Source organism: Phoenix dactylifera, chromosome 17 (assembly GCF_009389715.1).
Source record: "Phoenix dactylifera cultivar Barhee BC4 chromosome 17, palm_55x_up_171113_PBpolish2nd_filt_p, whole genome shotgun sequence".
Classification (NCBI taxonomy): Eukaryota; Viridiplantae; Streptophyta; class Magnoliopsida; order Arecales; family Arecaceae; genus Phoenix; species Phoenix dactylifera.
Window position 1 is genome coordinate 2,189,793 of NC_052408.1, and position 14,083 is coordinate 2,203,875.

At 44.0% G+C, this 14,083-nt stretch overlaps 1 protein-coding gene across 9 annotated transcripts in view; it reads right to left on the reverse strand.

Annotated features, from left to right (window-relative positions):
- Window positions 1-10,248: 10,248 nt before the first annotated feature.
- LOC103716370 (tRNA-specific adenosine deaminase TAD2) overlaps window positions 10,249-14,083 on the reverse strand; it is a 39,215-nt gene continuing 35,380 nt past the window's right edge. For all 9 annotated transcript variants that reach the window (XR_003387437.2, XR_003387435.2, XR_005506622.1 and 6 more), the window contains one exon: window positions 10,249-10,477. The gene's annotated coding sequence lies outside the window, so the exon portion shown is untranslated. The remainder of the gene's footprint in view (window positions 10,478-14,083) is intronic.

Below are 14,083 nucleotides of genomic sequence, written 5' to 3' on the forward strand. Positions count from 1 at the left end.
TGAAATCAAAAAATAAAAGGCCCTGAAGTGCTTCGGGAATCTCACCCTTCCCAATCCATAGGGTGCCTCCTGAGTGGCTCGCTACATATGCGGCCACCCAGTCGGCCGCCCCATTAGCTTCATGATATATATATGCATAGCCTGAAATATAACACCCTCTCTCACCATCATCCAAATATTGCGGAGCAGGGGATGAACTCCTCTTTCACTGCTTGGGCCCTGTTGGACCCAGCTGATCACCGTAGCCGAGTCACCCTCCAGCAATACTGAAGTCGCCTGAAGCACCCGTCGTACGTAACACATACCCATCCAGGCCGCCAGCAGCTTTGTGCCAAGAACCGAGGTATCGAAAATCTGATAGACCTCCGCTGCCACCACTCTGGAGCTCGGGCCCCTGATGATGAAGCCAGCCCCTCCCCTCCTACCTCCATCCAATACTGAGCCGTCAAAATTGATCTTGAAAAAACTCGGAGGTGGGGACTTTCAGGTAAAGAATACCTTATGAGGAACTGCCAAAGCAATGTGGGGGCCCCAGATGTTCCGAGCTATCAACGGTCTATGGTCTAGATCAGCATGGATGATCTCTGCTGCCTGTGCATGAGCCCGCTCCATGACGAACTGCGGGGATGGACTAGACTCATCAAATATTTGGGTGTTCCTAGCCAGCTATACCTGATAAGTTATACAAGTCGTCCTAATAGCCACGGGACGCATCTGGAGGATACCAAACCATCGCCGAACCTCCTCGAGAAAACAATCCCTCCGACTCCAAGTGTCCCCCGAGATCCCTGACAAGCTCCAAGCACCCCTCGCCCACACACACTGGAATAACACATGATCCACCGACTTGTCTACCCCACAATCCAGACACAAGAGAGAGATGCTCACTCTTCGTCTACTCAAATCTGAGCAAGTCAGCAGGCGCTCCTAGGCCACCTTCAGAGGAAAAGAGTAATCCTCTGATGTAGCCCAAACCCCCACACCTAGTGACAATCTAAGCCCGACTCTGACTTTCGCTAAAGAATTCGGAAAACATCGCCGATCCCGACTCTGGCTCTACAAATAGTGCTCCAAACCCTAACATATGGACTAGCAGATCTCGGAACAGGGAGCACCCGAACCCGCTCTGCCAAGTGCTCTCCAAACAACTGGCCCAGTCTTTCGCCATCCCACTCCGCCACCCCTGGCATGAGAAGGTCACACACCTAGAGCCCCGTCTCCCCCTCACCGCTAACCATCGTCGGCCACAGTCTTAATGGAAGTGCATCCACCCACAGGTCCTCCATCACATCAATGCTCTGTTCGTCGCCGATCAACCACCTGGAGTGCGCCAGGACCAGAGGTAAGTATCCCCCAATCTATCGCCACATAAATGTCCTCCTCCGACCACCCCTTGCTGCCCATTAGACTCTGCCCAGCCATATCTAACCGTCATGACCTGACTCTAAAATCCATGCGGCTCCAATACGAACTGCATCGCCCGCCATGCCAAGAGTGCCTCGCGCCTCTCCACCAGTGACTACACCCCCAAACCATCCTCGCACAGTGGCTGACAAACACACTCCCAGGCCACTAGATGTATCACGTGGCTCCCTTAAGGAGCCCTAAAGGAAGCTCCACATAAGCCGCTCAATCTCCAGCAACACCATCTCCGGCACGATAGTGTGTGCCATCAGATAGATGGGCATGGAGCACAGAACTGACCTAATTAGCATCAATCTGCCTATCATGGAGAGTGATGATGCCCTCCATCCTTCTAGCCTGCTCCGCACCCTCTCTACCAGGGTAGAACACTCTGCCACCCGCAACCTCCTTCTTGTGAAGAGAACCCTAGGATAGACCAGGGGCCCCACCTGCTTCTGCATCCCCAAAATTGCCCTGACCTCCTATCGCACCCTTCGCTCCGTGCTCGGATTCAAGTATATGGCTGACTTTTGGAGGTTGACTCTCTACCCGAACATCATGCAATACTCTGTCAACACCCCTTGTAGGGCTCTCGCATCCATTGCCCTCGCCTTAGCAAGTAGGAGACAATCGTTTGCGAAAAGCAAGTGAGAAATGGGCCGGGCGCCAGGGGTTAGACAATAGGCTACCAACTCCTGGTTCCCACAAGCTGCATGCAAAGTAAGAAAAAGTACATCAGAGCAAATGATAAATAAATATGGAGACAGAGAACATCCCTCGTGAAGCCCTATAGTAGCTCGAAAGAAGGGCGACGACGTGCCATTGACCAAAATAGAAAAGCTAGGCCCCTGCACGCATCCTAGAACCCAATCAATCCAAAGCTAATAAAATTCGAAGCTCTCAAGCGCTGCTCCATATCCAGCTTTACAGCCATCAAACATCGTCTCCTCGAGGCTCGCTGTAAATCCACCATCATCTCCTAGGCCATTAAAATATTATCTGAGATGCTCCTCTCCCCACAAAGGCTCCATACTCCTGGCTGATGACTCTCGGTAATAGGGTCTATAATGACTCGGCTCCAAAGCATCCTGACGCTTCGGTATCAATGTGATGTAAGTGGCCTTCCAATCATCTGCCATCACTGCTCGGTTGAAGTAAAGCTATACTGCCTCCACCACTGCCCTCCGAATAATGCACCAATACCTCCGAAAGAAAAAGGGTGGGAACTTGTCCAGTCCAAGGACCTTGTCCTCGGCAAGGCCCCATACCGCCTCCCGCACCTCTATCTCTGACATCGGCCGAATCAAGGCACATTTTCTATCTCTGCAATTCTGGCCTCCGGCCTGGGGAGCTGACCAATCTCATGTGTCCCACTATCCTCCATCCACCTAGACCTGAAGAACTCTACTAATATCTGTCTCATTGCCGAGTCCTCCTCCACCTGCTGGCCCACCCTAACTCTCAATGAGCAGATCATGTTCCTCTGCCTCCTAACAATTGTTGATCGGTGAAAGAAGCTGGTATTCCGATCTCCATCCTTGACCCTCTGTACCCTGGATTTATGTCTCCAAAGATCTCCTGCTGGTGTAATATGAGTGGTGGAAAACTAGTGAGTGCCGCAAATCCGCCATATCAGCCTCCGTAAGCTCATATATCATTTTCTTAAAATATACATATAAATAGATGAAAAACACTAAATGGCATGATCAGATTCATATTTTATAACAAAGTTATTTTGCATCAAAGCATTCATAAAACTATTTTTCATAATAAAGCACAATTTTTATGACAAATATGTTAATCCATAATTTAAGAAAAGTATGATATTTCTACGAGCAGATTTTATGCATAGAAAATATGATCATATAAAAGATAATAAGGAGTGCAAGATCTACTTACAAGTTTGAAAGCTATTGAGGAGTATAAGATTTACTTATCTCTTTCCTTTTAGACCGTCAAACTTCATCAGGCTACTCAGTTAACCCTATAAAAATATTAAAAGCAAAATTAATTTTTGTTTGACAATTTTAATCAAATTAAAATAATAAAAATAGGGACGAGCATTCGACGATTCTAGGTGTGTCAAGTCTGAGCGATTCGATCAGTAAATCATAGGGCATGGACTCGATCAGGACCAAGGTTAATCAATATTATTCATTAATGAAGATTTCAAGGACATACAATAGGGCCAGAATGATCGGTCCAGTAAGTAGCCTGGACATTAGGGCGGATCAGGACCCTTTATAGGGGTCAACTTAGGTTCGTAGATCAGGTCGACATGACCCGATACTGGATTCCTTAGATTTCTAAAGAAAGTAAATAGAGAGAGGAGAGAGAAGTAGAGAGGAGAGAGAGTAGAGAGAAGAAAGAGAAAATAAGAGAGAGGAGTAGAGAGAAGAGAGAGAAAATAAGAGAGAGAAAGAGAGGGATGGTTGGCTCTCTCCTCCTCTTCTTCTTCTTTCTTCTTCTTTTCTTCTTTGTTCTTTCTTATCAAAAAAGAAGAGAATGCAGTTGGCAGGTGGCTACCGTGGTCATAGTCCAATGAAGTAGCCATAGGTGGCAGGGTGGCCAATAGAGGGCGGACGCGGCGGCGGCTAGGGCTGTTAACGAGCCGAGCCGAGCCGAGCCCGAGCCTCCGCAGGCTCGACTCAGCTCGTTTCACAAATTTCTCGGCTCGGGCTCAGGCTCGGGCTCGGTACCGAGCCTTGTATTGGGCTCGGGCTCGGGCTCGGGCCCGCCCCTTCCCCATCCCCATCCCCGTCTCTGTCTCCGTCTCCGTCGGAGAGAAGAACGAGTAGCCGAGCTCAGTTCTGACGGTTCGTCGTCAGAGAGAAGAATGAAGGAAAGAAAAGAAGAAGAAGAGAAGAAAAGAGGAAAGAAAGAAAGAAAAAAAAGAGAGAAGAATGGATTCACCTCGTCGCGTGCAGCAGCCGCCGGCTTCGGCCACGAGCACCACCGGCACGAGCGTCGGCTGCAGGCACTGCCGAGGATGCCACGAGCGCCGTGGGCTCGGCTGCGGGCGCCGCCGGCCATGGCCCGACCCTCCCGTGCGAGGGACTCCCCTCCTTTGTCACAGTCTCGCCGATGGAGCCGTGGAGGAGTCGGCAAAGAGAGGAAAAGGGAGGGGGAGAAACGGAGAAGAAAGAGGGAGAGGGGCCTCGGGTGTGATTTCTTTCCCAGCAGCGGAAGGAGGCGGCGAGGCATCGGCGGCGGAGGAGGAAGGCGAGAGGGTAGGGGAGGGACACCCGATGCGCCGGTGCGGGAAGCTTCTGGAGAAAACGAGAAGAAAGGGGAAGAAAAAAAAAGAAAGAGGAGGTGGAGGGAAGGGTTAACGGATTGGGTTTGGGTTAACGGGCTGAGTCCGAACCCGAACCAATCCAATTCGATTTAAAGAAATTAAATGGATTTGAGTTAGCTCGGGTTGGGTCTAATTTAAATCCAATTGGGTTCAATCAGATTGGAATTTAAATTGATTAAGCCAAATAAAATTTAATTGGGTTGAGTCCAAATTTAATTGGGACCCAATTAAATCGTTAATTGGACTGAGCCCTCGTTTGGGCTCGCGAGCTGCTCGGGCTCGGGCTCGGATTTAAACGGGCCTCATTTTGGGCTCGAGCTCGGGCTCGTTTGACTAACGAGCCGAGCTCAAGCCGAGCTTTTACCGAGCCGTGTCGAGCCGAGCCCGAGCAGCTCGGCCCGTTGACGGCCCTAGCGGCGGTCGACTAGGCGAATTCAACCCAAAATATGGCCGAACATAAGAGTTTTGGGCTCGATTGTCCTCGAATCCTAGCTGCTCGTCGATAGCTGGGGGTCCGACTTTGGCCAAGGACTGATGTAGGGTAGCAGCCGTTGGTTTCGGCGATGAACCCCGACGGCGGCGGTGGCCGGAAAATAGGAAAAAGAGAACTGAAACAAAGGTACCCTATTTGGGATGCAAATCTAGTGATTACGGCTCCAATCCATGGGATCGAAAACCCAAAACACAAAGGAAAGAAGAAGATGGAGAGCTCGTACCTCAGTCCAACGAGGCTTTCCAACGACTCTTTCTGACGACAAATCGAGGAGGAGGCTCGAAGAAGAAAAGCTTAAATTAGAGGATTTCTAGCCTACTCTTGAGAATCTCAAGGAGGAGGATGGGGGAGTCTTAAAAAGACAAGAGTCCTTGTTCTATTTGCCTTGAATCGCCGATTTTTCAGGCGCAATAGGCTTCTACGATCGGGAGGAAGAAGACTCCAGTTGGAACTGGAGTCTTCTTCAAAGAAGAAAAGCTTAAATTAGAGGATTTCTAGCCTACTCTTGATGGATCTCAAGGAGGAGGATGGGGGAGTCTTAAAAAGACAAGAGTCCTTGTTCTATTTGCCTTGAATTGCCGATTTTTCAGGCGCAATAGGCTTCTACGATCGAGAGGAAGAAGAATCCAGTTGGGAGTCTTCTTCCCCAATTTTTCCTTATATGCCGTGCATGTGAGGCATCACGGGATCATGGGCTTGACCACTTCGGGCCGGCCCAAGATCAGGTTAGCTGACTGCGCTGGGTTCTTACATACGCCCCCCTTAAAATAACTTCTTCCTCGAAATTAACTTGCTTAAGACTTATGCTTTGAAAGTACTCAACCATCCCTCTTTCGCTATGCAACCAACTCTTCTAAGGCTCAAAACTCTGGACTGATTTGTATTAACCCAAACTTCTTCATCTAAGTGATAAGATTCTTAAATAAAATATCTATAAGAATAACTTTCTTAAGAGAGATGACAACACATAAAGGCTTGTTCAATTCTTCAAATCTGCGTTCCAAAGAGGTAGAAACTTAGAAGATGCAAAGGAATAGAAGAATCACATTATGCATGAACATTTATAGAGTTATCTAGAATCATACTTGTCGCCACTTAATCACTTGCACTAGCATCCTGCTAGGTCAAAGCAAACACTTGTGCACTTCCTTTTTGTTTTTGATCAACTGGTTTGGTAGGTTTTAGATTATCCTTTTTCTTGATATAGCAATTTCGTGCCATATGTCCCACCTCGCCGCATGAAAAACATGCTCCCAACTTCTTAAGACAAGGTCCATGATGACTCTTGCCACAATACCCGCAAGTATCTAATCCATTCTTTTTGTTAGAGTTGTTTTCTAAATTTTTGCACTAGTCGTTTTGAGTTCCTGCGGGTCTGAGCTTCTTTTTGTCACCCCTTTTCTTCTCTGATTTCTTCAACTCTAATTCGACCTTCAGGACTCTTTCCATCACATCTTTATAACTACTGAAGAGGTGATACGACAAACAAGATCGGATCGGAAATCTTAGACCCTATTAAAATTTATTAGTCTTGCTCCTTTCGGACTCTAAGAGTTGGGGACAGAATCGGCCTAACTCATTAAATTTGTTTGCATACTTTAATATTGTCATGTCATTCTTCTGCCTCAAGGCCAAAAACTCATTCTTTTTTGCTAATTTTACTGACTCGAAAAAGTATTGATCATAAAGTATTTTCTTAAACTCTTTCCATGTCAATTGGTCATCCTCATTCCCATTAGCAGCTTTTATAGTAGTCCACCAAAACTTAGCATTTCCCCTAAGCATCAGTATGGCCATTCTAACTTTTACATCATTGGGGTACTATAGTGCACCGAACTCTTCTCCATCTCCCGAATCCAAGTCTCTATGGTCAAAGGATCAGCTCCACCCTCAAATATTAGTGGGTTGAGCTTTCGGAACCTCTAATAATAGGACTCTCAAGCTAGTGTAGGTTTAGAAGCGGCCTGCATCTATTGCTGCTACTGAAAGATCTAAGCCACCACCTCGCAAATTCCAGCAATGTCTGCCCTAGTGGTTGGTGCATTTAGAGCTTGCTCAATCGGCTGGTTGGCATCTCTTCTCGCAACCAGTCTTGCTCTTCTTCTAGCAGCAAAATTTGCTAAAACTTCTCCTCTCTATTGGTCATTACCATGAAAGTGAATTCTTAGGTTCTTCGGTGTTTAGCATGCTGAATTTTTTTTTTTTTTTTGGAAACCATGGCTGAACCTGATCGGGTTGCCTACGTACCCCTTCATAAGGGGGATCAAGCCATACGTAGTTCTTTTTAAGTTTTAAAACGCAGCGGAAAAACCGAATCAAACAATTTAATTCATGCATGCTTACAAGATCAAATCTAGAAATCAGCACCTTAAGAACATATAGGATTATGCCGGAATCGTTTAAACAATTATGCTAAAACTTTTATGCATGATTAACTATCAGATCTGAAACTTAAGAACTCTATTCCAATTAATCTCCGAATATCCATCGAATGGATTCTGGAGATATCTCCGTGAGGAGCCCCAAAAGAGGGTAAAACCTCGGAGAATTGGACCTAGACCTTGACACCATAATAAATGATTAATGCTAGATTAATACCTTTTATGATGGATGAAAGTTGTGAATCTGATTCTTGACTTCACAGCCACGCACACGAATGGCCTCTACGAGAAGTACACGCGAAGTCCTGAAGGATCTTCTTCCGCAACAGTGCTAGCAGCTGCAGAACACTTGAAAGCTGAAATCTGCCCGCCGGAATTCAATCAACTCTTGATCAATCGTCTTGAAGCAGATAGAGATGAGGTTTGTAAGGGAAGTAGAGGACTCAGATCTGATCTTGAATCTTCTAGATATTCACCCTGAAAACCCTATCTAAAATGGAGAAGAAGAGGAGGAGGAGGCGGGTGAGGAAGAAGGCTGCAATGGATGTGTTTTTGGTGCTCATGTTTGACCCCTTTTAATGGCCTCCGAATTTTCATTCAAAATTCGAAATTTATTTTCAGAAAACCTCTTTTAGTTGGCACATGCAAAGAAATAGGAACAACCCAAATCAGATCTCAACCAAATCTGATTTAAATTCAAATTTTAAACACATGTGCAAGAGGGAAGGAATTTGAAATCCATGCGGCAAGGTAAAACACTTCATAATTTCGAAATCACCTCTTGAAATTCGAATTTAATCCATTCAAAAACTCATACGCCACCTTGGCTGATGGTTTGAGTGATTAAAATCATTTAACACATTGCTTAATGTTTGAATTTAAATTCAAATAACAAACAATGTCGCCATGTGTCAAGCAATGGGTCCATGTGCCATGCAATAATTTTGGTTTATTTAAAATTCATGAAATCCAATTCCATGTCACCAATAATTGCCACATCATCTGAGCCTAATCCCCTTGGGTTGCACCTAATCAAATTTGGTCAAACCCGAATTAAAATAAAGCAATTTGGTTGAACCCAATCTAATCAGGTCAGACCCTGATTGAGCTCAAATTGAATCCAATTCAATTTTGGCTCATGCAAACTCAATCAAATTGAATTAATTACTTTGTGTTGGACCTAATTCAATTAGGTCAATCCCCAATTAAGAACAAATTAATTTAAAATTAATTTGATCAGCTTAAGTCCTTTTTGGTTCTGACCTAATCCAATCAGGTCAAAACCCTGATTGAGCCCAAACTTGAATCCAATTCAATTTGGCTCATCCTTAGCACAATTACTCAATCAAATTGAGTTTATTAGTAATTTAATTACTAATTAATCCTTCAATAATTACTTTAATTATTTTATAAGATAATTTGCCAATCAAATTGACCAAATTACTCCTGAATGATTCTTAATCATTCATCAGCTTTCTTGATCAATCAGGAATCTTCTATGCGTGTGACCTCATAGGTTCGAACCTAAGCCGGTAGTATAGGAACAATTTTCAACACTAATCGATGTGACCATCTAGCAATGGTACCCGACGTCCGGATAGGTTGAATATATGCGAAGCAAATATTCTGGAACCCTGAACTATGGTTACTGTATAATTCAATCCCTTTGACTCCTAATGCCAGGATGACTTAGAGCTCACTGTCAACCCTATAATTAGTACATCCATTATGTGATTAACTTTAGATATCCCGTGACTCCTCACTGGGATTACCCTGGCCAAGGTTTTGCTAAATTAATCACAAGACATTATCTCCTGTTTTCAGGAGGGGTCAATTCCATCTTGACTCACAACTGACTACGCAAGTACTTGACTGCACCCAGTGACCTTCCGTCACTGAATTAGAAATTCAGGTAGTCCGGTACCAAAGTACAGTGAGTTGCTTGCTAGTCACAGGTTGCGGTCTCAGGTCAGAGGGCCAAACTTATACCCATATCCACTCGGAACATCTCTCGACAGTAGAGCGTTCCGGAATTGGTCACGTTTAGTGAAATGTACTTCTACACTTCACTTGTGTGGCATACCAGTGTCTCCACACTCCTTGGTTAAGAGGACAACCAACGTATATGTCACACAACGACCTAATCTCGATAATGTTGTCGTCCTAGTAACAACATATCATTTCGTCGCAAATAAGTTTAAGGACTCAAAGATAAATCCTCCTTTATCATAATATAAGTCCTAAGGACTTCATCATATAAGAGTTTATTTGAAGATGAAATGATGAATAATGCCAAATAACACTTTATTAATTTGTCAATTCATTTACAAAATTCAATCATCAATATGCTGACGATTGACATTTAGGATACAAATTCCAACATACCACCCATTAAAATACTAACATTAATCAATTTCTATGGTTAAGCAACAGTAAAATTAAGAATAGCTATCTTTTCTTATTCAACTACACGGAATCTAACAAAACGAGACATAACTACCTATTGTTACACTTTAAGTTTTACCCACAATCAAACCTATTGCTCTGATACCATATTTGTCATGCCCTAGATCCGAAACATGATATAGCCATACTACCGAGGGGATACAGTTTACGATAACATGAAGCTAACATTATATTTAGTTTTCAATTCTATTTCATGTATAATAGAATAAATAGAAATCTAATTTCATTATCCATTAAATAAAACCAATATTGGTTCAAAGCATTTAAATCTAAACATAAATACTAGATCCATAATATTTACTATTCAGAAAATTACTAACTACAAATTCACAATCAATTGAAAAACTAAAATTCTGCTCTGCTATATAGATCGCCAAACTTGCTAGTGCGAACTCCAAGCCAGGACCATCCTTCATTTCTATCGACCCTATTTGTCTGGAGAGAAAAAAAAATAGAGATATATGAGCGACACAACTCAGTAAGTAAACCTCTAACTATCTTACCAGATCAAGCATAAGTTTTTGTATGTCAATGCATCATTTAAAGAAAAATAACGTATATTACAAAATAAAGCATTTTATAGTACAGTAAATTAAAATATGTCATAAAGCTAATCATGCATACATAAATCATTCATATTTCATAAGCATGGCTCTAAGTTTATTTTGCAAATAAATGCTTAAATCATAGTACTATGGTCACTTTATACCGTGATAGGCTAGTGTTCGTAATCGATATAGATTCATATTTCGTATGCCAACTTTATACTCGTTGTGGGGCCAGTGTTCGTATGGATGTTATTTCTGGATGTCAATTTTTTTAATTTTAAAAATCATACATAGCTATCTGAGTGTCTTTAAAAATTTTATATCTTTTTTTAAAAAAATATACATATAAATAGATGAAAAATACTAAATGGCATGATCAGTCATTTCACAACAAACAAAGGTATGTTCCATCAGATCATTCATGAAACCATTTTTCATAATAAAGCACGATTTTCATAACACATATGTTGATCCATAATTTTAAGAAAAGTATGATATTTTCACAAGCAAATTTTATGTACGGAAGACATAATCAGTTAAAAGATAACAAGGAGTGTAAGATCTACTTACAAGTTCGAAAACTAGCAAGGAGTATAAGATTTACTTACTTCTTTTGTTTTAGACAATCAAACTTTACTAGGCTATTCAGTTAACTCTATAAAAATATTAAAAGCAAAATTAATATCTATTTGACAATTTTAATTAAATTAAGATAATAAAAATAGAGAAGAGCGTTTGACGATTTGAGGTAGGTCAAGCCTGAGCGATTTGATCAGTAAATCATAGGGCATGGACTCGATCAGAATCAAGGTTAATCAACATGGTTCATCAATGAATGTTTCAAGGATATTCAATAGGGCCAGGATGATCGGTTCAATAGGCAGCCAAGGCACCAGAACAGATGAGAGCCCTTTATAGGGGTCAACTCGAGTTCATAGATTAGGTCAACAAGATTCGATATTGGATTTCTTAGATCTTCTAGAGAGAGAAAGTAGAGAGAGGAGAGAAAAAGTAGAGAGGGAATAGTAGAGAGTAGAGAGAAGAGAGACAAAATAAGAGAGAGAGGAGTAGAGACAAGAAGAGAAAATAAGAGAGAGAAAGAGAGGGATGGTTCTCTATCGCCTCCTCTTCTTCTTTTCTTCTTCTTTCTTCTTCTTTTCTTCTTTCTTATTTCTTATTAAAACAGAAGAGAAAGGGGGTGGCTGGTGGTTGCCGTGGTCATGGTTCAGTGAAGTAGCCGCAAGCAACAGTGGCGGTCAACATAGTGAGGCTGACGACGGCGGTCGACCGGGCGAATTCAACCCAAAATATGGCCAAACATGGGAGTTTTGGGCTCGGTTGTCCTTGGATCCTAGCTGCTCACTGGCGTCTAGGGCCGGCTTCAGCCAAGGACTGATGCAGGGTAGCAGCCGTTAGCTTCGGCGATGAATGCCAACGACAGCGGTTGTCGAAAAATAGGGAAAAGAGAACTGAAATAGGGGTACCCCGTTTTGGATGCAAATCTAATGATTGTTGGCTCCAATCTGTGGGATAGAAAGCCCAAAATACAAAGGAAGGAAGAGAAGAAGATAGAAAGCTCGTACCTCAGTCCGACGAGGCTTCCTGACGACTCTTTCTGACAACGGATCGAGGAGGTTTGGAGAAGAAAAACTTGAATCAGAGGATTTCTAGCCTATTCTTCGATGGATCTCAAGGAGTAGGATAAGGGAGTCTTAAACAGATAAGAGTCCTTTCTCTATTTGCCTTGAATCGTCGATTTTCTGGTGCAATAGGCTTCTGCAATCAAGAGGAAGAAGACTTTGCCTGGGAGTCTTCTTCCTCGATTTTCCTCACGTGCCACGCATATGAGGCATTGCAGGATCGTGGGCCTGGCCACTCCGTGCCGGGCCACGATCAGGTTGGCTAACTGGGCTAGGTTATTACACTTGAATTCCCTAGTCATATGCACACTTTATTTCTAGAAATTTGTAGAATTAATTGCTGCCTTTCTCCACCGCCTGAAGGTACCCGAGCTCTCCCACTCTCATTTACTTCTTTTTGTGTGTGCACATGTGGAAATGGCGAGTCCTTGTAAAATGCCTAATGTCATGTTAGAAATTCGATATTAAGCTCATGGATTTGCAGATCTGAATTTCATTCTATCTTCTTGACCTCTTTGCGCTTTTCTTGGGAGCCGAATACAATGTCAACTAGCAGAATTATTTGAAAAAGACGCAGGGTGGCATAAGGTTTTCATTCGAGGTCTAAATGGGTGACATCAATGGGAGAGAATGCTCACAGCCTTTTGCCATCCGATTATGCTTCATTCCTCGGCCTTTCTTCCTCCCAACCTCGCAGCATTGCATCTCTCAACCCATCAAGACCCCTGGAAAGTGGGCCTTCCTTGTTGAATTTACTTGATGGTGTTTAAATTTTTGGTGTAGCAACATGATAATAAAGGTTTTTTGATGCACTTAAGATGTTTGATGGTTTGCAAGTTTGAAGGTTGGACATAGACTGGGCTGTGACAATGTGAGGGGTCCAAAGGCAATCCCCTGGTGAGCGGGTGTGAGCGGTGCTTAAATCTTCGTGCGACTGAATTACGGTCGTTCAGGGATTTCCTCGAATAGGGGGTGGGCGAAAGGGATGGCGGCACCAGAGATGGAGAGGAAGACCTCGCCAGAGGAAGGATCACATGGGTATCCCAAGCAAGCCTATGCGGGAGTAGGGGAAAATGGCCTGTCGTGGTCGGCGGTGGCAAGAGGAGTACAGAGTCGCCCGTTTTGGACGAGCCACCAGATCCCCGCCCGGGATTTGGAAGCAATGCAAAACCGGTATAGCGACGTGCTGGAAGTGGCGGAGGACAAACTGATGGAAACTAGGAAGCAGTGGAAGGACTCGGCCGTGTTGATCCGGAGTCTAGGGAGAGTTGTCCCGGCTGAGTGGGTGGTTCGGGAGATACGGCGGGTGATGAAAATGGATGACAACCCCAAAATCTTCCTGTTGATGGATGGATTTCTTACGGTCTGTTTTGCTTGCAAGGAGCTCCGGGAGATGGCGTTGAGGTGGGGACCGTGGATGGTGGCGGGGCAACTTCACGCTATGGAATGGTGGCATCCCAATTTTGTCCCCGGCTCCGATGAGCTTAGCAAGGTGGTTGTTTGGATGCAGTTGCCCCGGCTACTTATAGATTATTGGGAGAGTTCCATCATCCTTCAAATAGCGGCGAAGGCCGGCAAGCCCCTGGCGGTGGATGAGGTGACGGAGAAAGGGAATAAATTGGGCTTTGCAAGAGTTAAGGTGGATTTCAAGACCCCGCTGAGAGGAGGAACCTTTATTAAGGGGGAATTGGAGCGGCCGAAGAAGAGATTTTGGCAAGCTTTCATCTATGAAGACCTGCCAAATCCGTGCTACAAATGCGGCAAATTGGGCCATGGTGAGGCCAACTGCAAATCACCCTCCTTGACTATGCAGGCCAATGACTCAGTGGAGATTCAGGATGAGGGGATGGAGG